The sequence below is a fragment of the Alexandromys fortis genome, unplaced genomic scaffold (genome assembly GCF_014885135.2).
Source record: "Alexandromys fortis isolate MF-2015 unplaced genomic scaffold, M_Fortis_MF-2015_v1.1 scaffold_187, whole genome shotgun sequence".
In the NCBI taxonomy this organism is placed as follows: domain Eukaryota; kingdom Metazoa; phylum Chordata; class Mammalia; order Rodentia; family Cricetidae; genus Alexandromys; species Alexandromys fortis.
In genome coordinates this window covers 2,744,066-2,753,946 of record NW_026068088.1, presented here as the reverse complement: position 1 = coordinate 2,753,946, position 9,881 = coordinate 2,744,066, and the positions used below count along the sequence as shown (strand labels likewise).

Below are 9,881 nucleotides of genomic sequence, written 5' to 3'. Positions count from 1 at the left end.
AAATTAATTTCTTAATGTTTTAGGATACTAATAAATTACCAGGCAAAATGGGAGAGGGCTGAAGAGAATACCCAGAAGGTTCCGGCAGGCGAGTTGCGAATTCTTTGAACGTGAGACACTGACGTATTTTGTAATACTCCCTCAGCCTCCAACCATGCCATCGTTCATCCAATAAGCAAGCTCCGGGTGCGGTACCTACCATGTGAGAGGGTAGCTAAGGAGATGTGAGGGGGAGCCGTCCATTCTAGAAGAGCTTAGTTAGGACATAACTTCTACCTGTCTTTACTTTTACTGACAGCAAACCTCGTCCTCAGAGACCCACTCAGAGCCCGGGCCGCTGCTTTTTTCCCCCTCGGGCCGCTGCTTTTTTCCCCCTCGGGCCTCTCCAAACCTAGCACGTCCACTCTGGGAAGAACGTTCGGAGACTCCGCTTCCCGGCAGCCCCTGCGGCGGGCGGCGGAAAGGCGCACGCAGGCGCGCGGGCCGGCCCCCGCACGCAGGCGCACTGCGCACGCCGGCTGCGCTGGGTCTCGCGGCTCGGTGCGCGGTAGCGGAGAGCGAGGCCTGCTGAGCGCCGCCGTGGTGCGCGCCGCCTGGTCAAGGTTGTGCGGGAAGGGGCGCAGCGGGCGGGCGAAGAGCGCGCGTCTCACCCTCGCAGTGGCACCGGGACCGGTCGCCTGGAGGAGCCGGTGAGTGAGGGGGTTCCCCGCGGCCCCTCCCCCTCGGCGGGCGGCACTAGGTTCCCTCGGCGGACCCGAGGGAGGCCCCGGGGCGAAGGCGGACGCGGGCGGCGGCCGGAGCTGGCGCTGACGCGACAGGGACCGGACCTTCGCGTCGCTCCCGTGCGTCACGGGCTCGGCGATCCTAACGGCAGCGCGGCGGCGGCGGCGACGAAGGAGAAGCGGGGTGGGGGTGGGGAACGCTGGTGCTCGCTGTGAGGAACGCCGGTCGGGGCGGGGCGGCGGTGGCAGCGGCGGCGGGGACTGCGGGGCGCCGGGCGGCGGCGCGGAGTCTGCGCGCCGGGCTAGCCGGAGGGCGGGGGCGAGCGGCGCGGAGTGCGGTGGCCGAGGTCCCGGGCGTGCGGGGCCGGTCCGGGAGTTGGCAGGTTACCGCCCGGGTCGGTGTTTGGGGGGAGGTGGGGGTGGAGACGGGAGGCTGCAGTTTACAGATGTCATAACTACGCGGGCCTGGAGCTGCTGACGGGGGTGTGGTAATTATAGCAATGACAACTTGGTCGGCTGTGTGAGCGGTGGAAGCGAGGGAAACCGCCAGGCGTTAGCTGAGGCTCGCAGTGGGAGCAGCAAACCGGAGGGTGGCTGGAGTCAGGGATGTCGGCCAGAAAGAATGAGAGGGTTGAATGCAGTTGCTTCCGACCCGCTTTGCAATTGAGAAGTTTCAAATAATTGGTTTTAAGGCTTAAACTTAGGTTTGGTAAACTGTCAGAATCGACAACCGAGAAATGCTTTCGAAATATTGTATTAAACACTAACACCTATCCTTTTTTTCTCTTAACACAGTTCCTTCAAACCCCACCTCACTGTCACTTTCTTTGCTTTTCGTTCCTTGATAATATAGCCCATGGTTGTCTTGAATTCAGAACAGTTCTGCCTCAGCCTTTCAAGTGCTGGGGTTACAGGTAAAACAACATGCCTGATTTACTTATATATATTTTGAGACAGGGTCTCATTATGTACTCCTGGCTGTTCCTAGAACTCACATATAGACCACCAGGCTGTCCTTGAACTCAGAGATCCACCTGCCTCTGACTCTTGAAATTCTGGAAGTAAAGACTTGTGCTGTCATAGCTGACTTCCACCCTCCCATTTTAAAGTCCAAAATTTGAAAGAAAATTGAGAATGGTTTAACTTTACAGTTTTGCTGAAATAATTTATTCTTGGTAGGTTACTGTTTTGTGTGGCACCTAATTTTAAGAGGAAGGCCTGAGAGAAAGTAAAGTGGATTTACAGTAACTTTGAAGTAGATGCTAACTTTTCCTAGTATGAATGAAAGCACGGAAGAGCACAGTATTAGTTTTCAGAATAACTTGTTTCTTTGTTTGTTTGGGGTTTTTATTGTTGTTGTTGTTTTGTTTTTGGTTTTTCGAGACAGGGTTTCTCTGTGGCTTTGGAGCCTGTCCTGGAACTAGCACTTGTAGACCAGGTTGGTCTGAACTCTTCAGAGATCCGTCTTCCTCTGCCTCCCGAGTGCTGGGATTAGAGGCGTTCACCATCACCGCCCGGCCAGAATAACTTGTTTCCTAAAAATATTTTAGGTTTTCTGCGTATGAGTGTCCATTTGCATGTATGTAAGTGCATTGTGATGTTGCTTGGTGCTTGCAGAGTCCAGAAGAGGGCGTTAGAGCCTCTGAAACTGGATTTGCAGATGCTTTGAGCTACCAAAACCAAAGACAAGACTTTTGATTGGCTAGATGACTGACTTGCTGATAAAGGATAATCCTTTATTAGTCTTGTTATCTTTGTACTTTGTTGGGATTGTGAATTTAGGTGTAACTAATAATCTAAATGTTGGCTATGACAATTCATTTAGCTGAATTGAGCTGATTTCTCTCTTCCCGTGGTGTACAGATGGGACTTTTGTTGGAAGGATTGTGAAGTAGGTCATTGAAAATGTGGAAATGAGACCTGATGAATTGTAGTTTCTGGGTTTTTGTTTGTTTGTTTTAAGACCTTAGCAACACTGCAAAGTAGACCTAAATGAGAAAAAAAATGATACTGTCCCAATACTGTAGACTAATTGGGATAATTCTTGAGAGCTGGAAGTAATCCAGAATGTGGATAATGGAGATAATCCTCTTCATATAACAAGAATAATGCTGCCCTTCATATACAAAGATAAGTCTGCATGCTCATCACGAATGATTTTCCAGCACGAACAAGGACACGTGCTGAGTTGTCCATGTGTCCATTCTCTTAAGCTTTGTAACCAACAAGCCAGCTTGGGGTCAGAATGACGGCTTCTAACTGAGAAATAGACTCACAGAAAGTAGTAAAATTCATTATGGGTCAACCCTGTCTACATCAGATGTCTTTCAATAATTATCCTTGCAAAAATCACTTGAAGAGGAGGTTGCCTTACTGTCTGATTAGGTAATGCGCCCCTTTACAGTGGTGGGGCCAAGATTGAAGACATAAGATTGTTTGTAATATATTTATACCAGACTTTAAACCTTGGCTTTATCAGCAGTTCAGTCTTTATTTACATTAGAACAAACTAGAGACTGGATTTATCTACAGTTAAGAGTCTCTTAAGTTTTTTGTTTTGTGACCATTAAAATTCCTCAGTTTTAAAATAGGATAGTGGAAAAGAACTGCCACCTTTGCCAGTCTCTATACTTTAGATGATACCTCACTGTAGATTGATAAATACCTTAGTTTATTGCCTCTTCACTCCTCCATTTTTTTTTTAATTCTGTGGTTTAAATTTGTCTCTATTGGTCTCACTGTGTAGTTCTAGCTGTCTGGAATTTTCTGTGTAGACCAGGCTAAGCACAAATTCACAGACCTTAAACTAATATCGATCCACCTGTCTTTGCCACCCAGAGTGTTTGGATCAAGAATGTGTATCACTATGCCTAGCTTCCTTCCTTCTCTCTTTGTTTGCTTTTTGAGACAAGGTTTCTGTGCGTAGTTTTGACTGTCCCTGAAATCACTCTGTAAATCAGGCTGGCCTCGAATTTGCTCTGCCTCCCTAACTGCTGGAATTAAAGGTGTGCCCATTTTTACTATAGTTTTCCTCAGAGTAAAATATTTCTTGGTATTTACATTATCAGCTCCACCTAAATTTACACTACCCCTCCCTTTTCTCAATATACTTACTTTAGCATCTGTTAATATAGTAAATGTAGTTGAACCATATTGACTATTATGATATAATTTTCTGTCAACCAGTTGATGTTTATGTAGAAATTAATACATTCTTTTGGAGTAGAGTGGTCTCATTTTTTGAGCTCTTTCCTGAAGTCATTACCCTCTTTATTTTCTTTGCTTTTGACTTTTTGAGATGGTATCACTATTCAGCCAGGCTGGCCTGGAACTGAAGATTCTTCTGCCTCTCATTTCCAAGTATTGGGACTAGAAATGTTTGCCAAAAAATTCTATCCCTTTTGTTCTGTTTTTTTTTCTTTTAAGTTTATTTATTTTTCTTTTTCTATACACTGGTGTTTGCCTGCATGTATGTCTGTGTGAGGGTGTCAGATCTTGGAGTTACAAACAGTTGTGAGCTGCCATGTGGGTGCTGGGAATTGAACCTGGGTCCCTGGAAGAGCAGTCAGTGCTCTTAATTGCTGAGCCATCTCTCCAGCACCAGTTCTTTTTAATACAGTCTGGATTGGTAATCTTCATCTATGTTCATTTACATTCTTATCTTGGGATGTCTTGTTATGTCATCCTTAAATTTTTCTTTGCTCTTCTTTATTGAATCATCTTTTTTTTCCCCGTTTTGTTTATTTTCTTTGGAATATATCCTCTTGATAACTTCCTGACACATGCATGGTACTTTTTTATTTCACCTTCTTATTGACCAATAATCTTGCCGGGTATGAGATTCAAGATTGATCATTATTTGGGGGGCTGGAGAGTTGGCTCAATGGTTAAGAGCACTGGCTGAGGTCCTTAGTTCAATTCCCAGCAACCACATGGTGTCTCACAACTATCTCTAATGAGATCTGGTGCCCTTTTCTGGCCTGCAGGGATACATGCAGACAGAACACTGCAAAATCATAATAAATAAGTAAACCTTAAAAAAATTTTCACTCAAAGTAGAAGCAGAATCTCCACTGCTTCCTTTCACTGTTGCTTTTGACATTTTAAGCCCTTTTAAAAATATTGTGTGAGTGTGGTATATATATACTTGTGCTTATGGGTGTACATGCACATGTGTGCACGTGAGTGTGGGTGCCAAAGGAACCAGGCATCTTTCTTGATCAATCTCAGTCTTTTTTAAAACTTATTTTTCTTATTTCTAATTGTGTGTGTGTGTGTGTGTTTGTGGATATGTGTACTTGAGTGCAGGTGGTGGTGGCCTGAGGCTTTGCATTCCCTGTTGCTTGAGTCACAGGTAGTTGTGAGATGCCTTTCATGGATGCTAGGAACTGAACTTGTGCTCTCTGCAAGAACATGTTCTTAACTGCCTCCCCCCCCCCCCCCCCCCCCCCCCCCCCCCCCCCCCCCCCCGCCCCTCAATATTATTATTTGAAAACAGAGTCTCTCTGAATCAGGAGCTCAAGATTTATCCCAACAGTGGGACAGAATCACACTACCCCAGCTCTGGGTTTACAGATTTGTGTGCTACATCTGGTCCTTTACCTGGTGCTGAGGATCCAAATTCAAGTTTTCATTCTTGAAAATTTTTTGCAATCTGAGATGGGATCTTATGTATATTAGGCTGGTCTAGAGGATGGATGACCTTGAACTAACTTTCTTTTTTTCTTTATTATGTATACAGTGTTCCTTGCAAGTATGCCTGCAGACCAGAAGAGAGCACCAGATCTTGTTACAGATGGTTGTGAGCCACCATGTGGTTGCTGGGAATTGAACTCAGAACTCTTAACCTCTGAGCCATCTATCCAACCCTGAACTTTCTTTCTTAAGTGACAAGCATTTTTTTTTCCAATTTTATTTTTATGTGTATGGGTCTTTTGTCTACATGCATGTCTGTGCACTACATTAATACCTGGTCCCTCTAGAGGCTAGAAGAAGGGGTCACATCACCTGGAATTGGGTATCAAATCTCATTTTAGATGGTTGTGAGCCACCATGTGGTTGCTGGGAATTGAATTCATGACCTGGAAGAACAGTCAGTATTACTAATTTCTGTGCTTCTGGGTTAGGGTTAGGGTCTCCAGCACCTGATTTTTTTTTCATTAATGTGGTAATGGGGATGGAACCCCAGCATGGTAGACAAGCACTCTACCATCTGAGTTACGTTTCCATTCTCCTCACCCCAGCTTTTTTTTTATTTTAAGAGCATTCCAGGGCTAGAGAGATGCTTCAGTGGTTAAGGATACTGGCTCTTTTTTCAAAGGTCTAAGTTTAACTCCTAGAATCTATAGGATCCAGTACCCTCTTCTGGTGTGCAAACATACATGCAGACAAAACACCAATATATATAAATAAATATCTTTTTTTAGGGGCTGGAGAGATGGCTCAGTGGTTAAGAGCATTGCCTGCTCTTCCCAAGGTCCTGAGTTCAATTCCCAGCAACCACATGGTGGCTCACAACCATCTGTAATGAGGTCTGGTGCCCTCTTCTGGCCTGCAGGCATACATGCAGAAGAATATTGTATACACAATAAATAAATTATAAAAATAATAATGACTGTACTTTAAAAAAATCTTTTTTTTAAAAGCTGCATTCTATAGACCCTTAAAAAACTGGAAATTTATCTTTCAGGTTTGGAAATTTTATTATTATTTCCTGTCCCTTAGGGAAAAACAATTTTAAAGTTGATTGCATCCGTTTTGACATGCCAGATCATACAGGATACTTTAAATTATCTGTCTTAAATTTCTGAGCTCGGGCTACAGAGTTGGCTCAGAGGTAAGAGCACTGACTGTTCTACCAGAGGTCCTATATTCAATTCCCAGCAACCACATGGTGGCTCACAACCAACTGTAATGAGATTTGGTGCCCTTGTCTGACATGCAGCCAGAACACTGTATTCATAATAAATAAATAAATCTTTAAAAAAAAAGAAAACAATTAAAAACATTCTGAGCTTTCCTTCCATTCTTTCCTGTAGTATTGTAGAATCCCAGTCCTCTGTTGCTCAGCTGTGAATGTTTACAGTTGTAATTACACATGATTTTTTGTGAGATGAAATGTCTGTCAAGGTGTATGTGTGCTGTTTATTTTGTACATACCAGAGCTTAAATTTTCTCCACTAGAGACCATTTTTGTTCAAGAAATTTTTCTGCAGTCAGAGTATGTGGGTGTAATACAAATAAGAATGCAGATCAATCATTTACTGATAATAAAGAAACTGATTTAAAGTAATTCTTTGATATAAATGAACTTTTACCATTTATTAAAGACTAAAACAAATTTGTATGAGTCAGTTGTGTTTATTTTCCCATTATTACATCTATTTTTTCATTATTACATCTTTGTTGAATATTTGATGTTGCAAGATATATAACATCTTCAGCACATTTCAGAGTTGATCGATTCTTTGATTTTATAACAGTCAGTGCTGAGATGACTGCTTCATGTAAATACCTAGTACAAAATGGTAGTCGTATGTTGAAGGCTATTTCAGAATGGTTGGAAATTCTGTCCTGATCCTACCAAGCAAAAATTCAAGTAGAAAGATTTAAAACAACAATGGAAAAAACAAAAACAAGCAAACAAAAAAAAAAACCTCAGAGCAAGGTGGGTTTTAATCCCAGCACTTGGGAGGCAGAGGCAGGCAGATCTCTGTGAGTTTGAGGCCACAGAGTTGAATTTTAAGACAGGCTTCAACACTACATCTCAAAAAACCAAAAAAAAAAAAAAATCAAACCTTCTAATGCAGTGCCTAATACTGCTGAGAATGAACTATAGGAAAATATTAAAAGTCTTTGTTTTCTAAAATTTATCATTATGTTTTCTGTAAAAGCAGATTTTGTATGTTATTAAAAACTCTGCAGTTGGGATTACAGAGATGGCAAAGATGGCACTTGCTTTTTGCTCTTGTTAGGGTTAATAGTGCTGTCATGAAACACCATGACTAAAAGCAACTCAGGAAGGAAGAGGTTTATTTGACTTACATTTCCATATTACAGTTAATCAAAAGAAGGGCAGGAACCCGCAGGCAGAAACTGATGTAGAGTCCTTGGAGTGGTGCTGCTTACTGGCTTGCTCTTCATGGCTTTCTCAGCCTGCTTTCCTATAGAACCCAGGACCACCAGTCCAGGGATGGCACCACCCACAATGGCCTGGGCTCTCCCTTCAAATATTAATTAAGATACCCTAAGGCATTTCCTACAGCTCCATTTTATGGGGGTATTTTCTCAATTGAGTCTTTTTCTCACTGATGATTCTAGCTTGTGTATAGTTGACATAAAACTGGCCAGCAGGCTGCTGCAGAAGACCTGGTTTTGGTTCAGAGTATCCACATGGTGGCTCACAACCATCTATATAGTTTCAGTGTCCTCTTCTTACCCCCACAGGCACTGTACACGTGTGGATGTCCATATATACAAACACACATACATGCTGCTAATAAGTATAATAAAAGTTTTTAAAACACACTGTAATTTTAACACACAATAGTTTGAAAAGTAGGCTGAGATCTTTTGGGCAGATTTGATGGTATTGTGTAATGTTGAAATTGGAGCGGCGGGGTGCGTCCCCAGCACCCCGGCCGCCTGCTAGCTCATGCCCGAAATAACAACACACAAACTGTATTCTCTTAAACACTGCTTGCCCATTATATCTAGCCTCTTCTCGGCTAACTCTCGCACCTGGACTAGCCCATTTCTAATAATGTGTGTAAGCACCCCAAGGTGCGCTTAGCGGGAAGATTCTAGCCTACGTCCATCCTGGGTCTGAGCTGCATGGGAGAGCAGAGCCTGGCATCTCTGCTCCAGAGAGCAGAGCTGTCGAGTCTGAGGAGTCTTACCTTCCTCCTGTTTACTCCTCCCACCTATGTTTTAACCTATCAGGGCAAGCAGTTTCTTTATTTAATTAACCAATGAAATCAACAGATTGATATATGACACTCCCACATCAGTGTAACTTGATGGTGTACCCTGTATGAAGTGCCTGCGTGTGCCATAATCAGGCTTCAGTGAAGTTATGTGATATGGCACAGATTAGCTCTGCCAGAAACCTCAAATTCATTATGCATTTTGATTTAAGTTCTGGTTACTGTGTAAACTTTGCAGCCTGCCCATATAGTGTTGGTGTGTGTGTGTGTTTTAATTTTATTATGTTGTAATGTGGGAGGGCGGGCACTCCTGGACCATGAGCAACATGGAGTCAGTTCTTCCACTATGGGTTCTGGAGGCGGAACTCTATTAGGGTTGCTCTGCAATTATGTTCACCTGCTGAGCGATCACTCTGGCCCTAGTACCTAGTCCCTATGGTTCTTCAGAAGTTTTGTTTTACACCTTGTCCTGTTAATTTAGAGCAGTGGTCCTCAACCTTCCTAATGCTGCAACCCTTTAAGGTAGTTGATGTTGTAGTGACCCCTAACCATAAAATTATTTTCATTACTACTCCATAACTATAATTTTGCTATTGTTATGTTTCGTAGTTTTAAATATCTGTGTTTTCTTATGATCTTACGCAACCTCTGTGAAAGGATTGTTGATTCCCTCCCTCCAAAGGTGTTACAATCCACAGTTTGAGAACCACTGATTTAGAGACTCACTCTACAAACTTATAACAGAACCTGGGTTATGAACTGACTCTGTAGGCCAGGCGAGCCTAAGACTCCTAAGTAAATCCTGCCTTGGCCTCCCATGGGCTGGGATTCTGGGAGTGAATCATCACCTAAAATGGCTGCACTTCTTTTTTATTTTTACTGTTAGGAACCTTGCATGCACTCAGGCTGTGGAATCCAAAATTGGTATACTTTTCTATGGCCTGTGTAAGATGTCTTCTGGGTTATAGTTCCAGGGATGTTATTTTTTGTTTGTTTTTGTTTTTCCAGACAGGGTTTTTCTCTTGGCTGCCCCAGAACTTGCTCTGTAGACCAGACTAGCCTCGAACTCATAGAACTCTGCCTGCCTCTGTCTCCCCATTGCTGGACTAAAGGTATGTGCCACCACTACCCAGCTGTAACATTTTCTTCTTCTTCTTCTTCTTCTTCTTCTTCTTCTTCTTCTTCTTCTTCTTCTTCTTCTTCTTCTTCTTCTTCTTCTTCTTCTTCTTCTTCT

The 9,881-nt window shown here is 43.2% G+C and overlaps 1 protein-coding gene across 1 annotated transcript in view; it reads left to right on the top strand.

Annotated features, from left to right (window-relative positions):
* Nucleotides 1-522: 522 nt before the first annotated feature.
* Kpna1 (karyopherin subunit alpha 1) overlaps nucleotides 523-9,881 on the top strand; it is an 84,254-nt gene continuing 74,895 nt past the window's right edge. The window contains exon 1 of the mRNA XM_050122371.1: nucleotides 523-689. The gene's annotated coding sequence lies outside the window, so the exon portion shown is untranslated. The remainder of the gene's footprint in view (nucleotides 690-9,881) is intronic.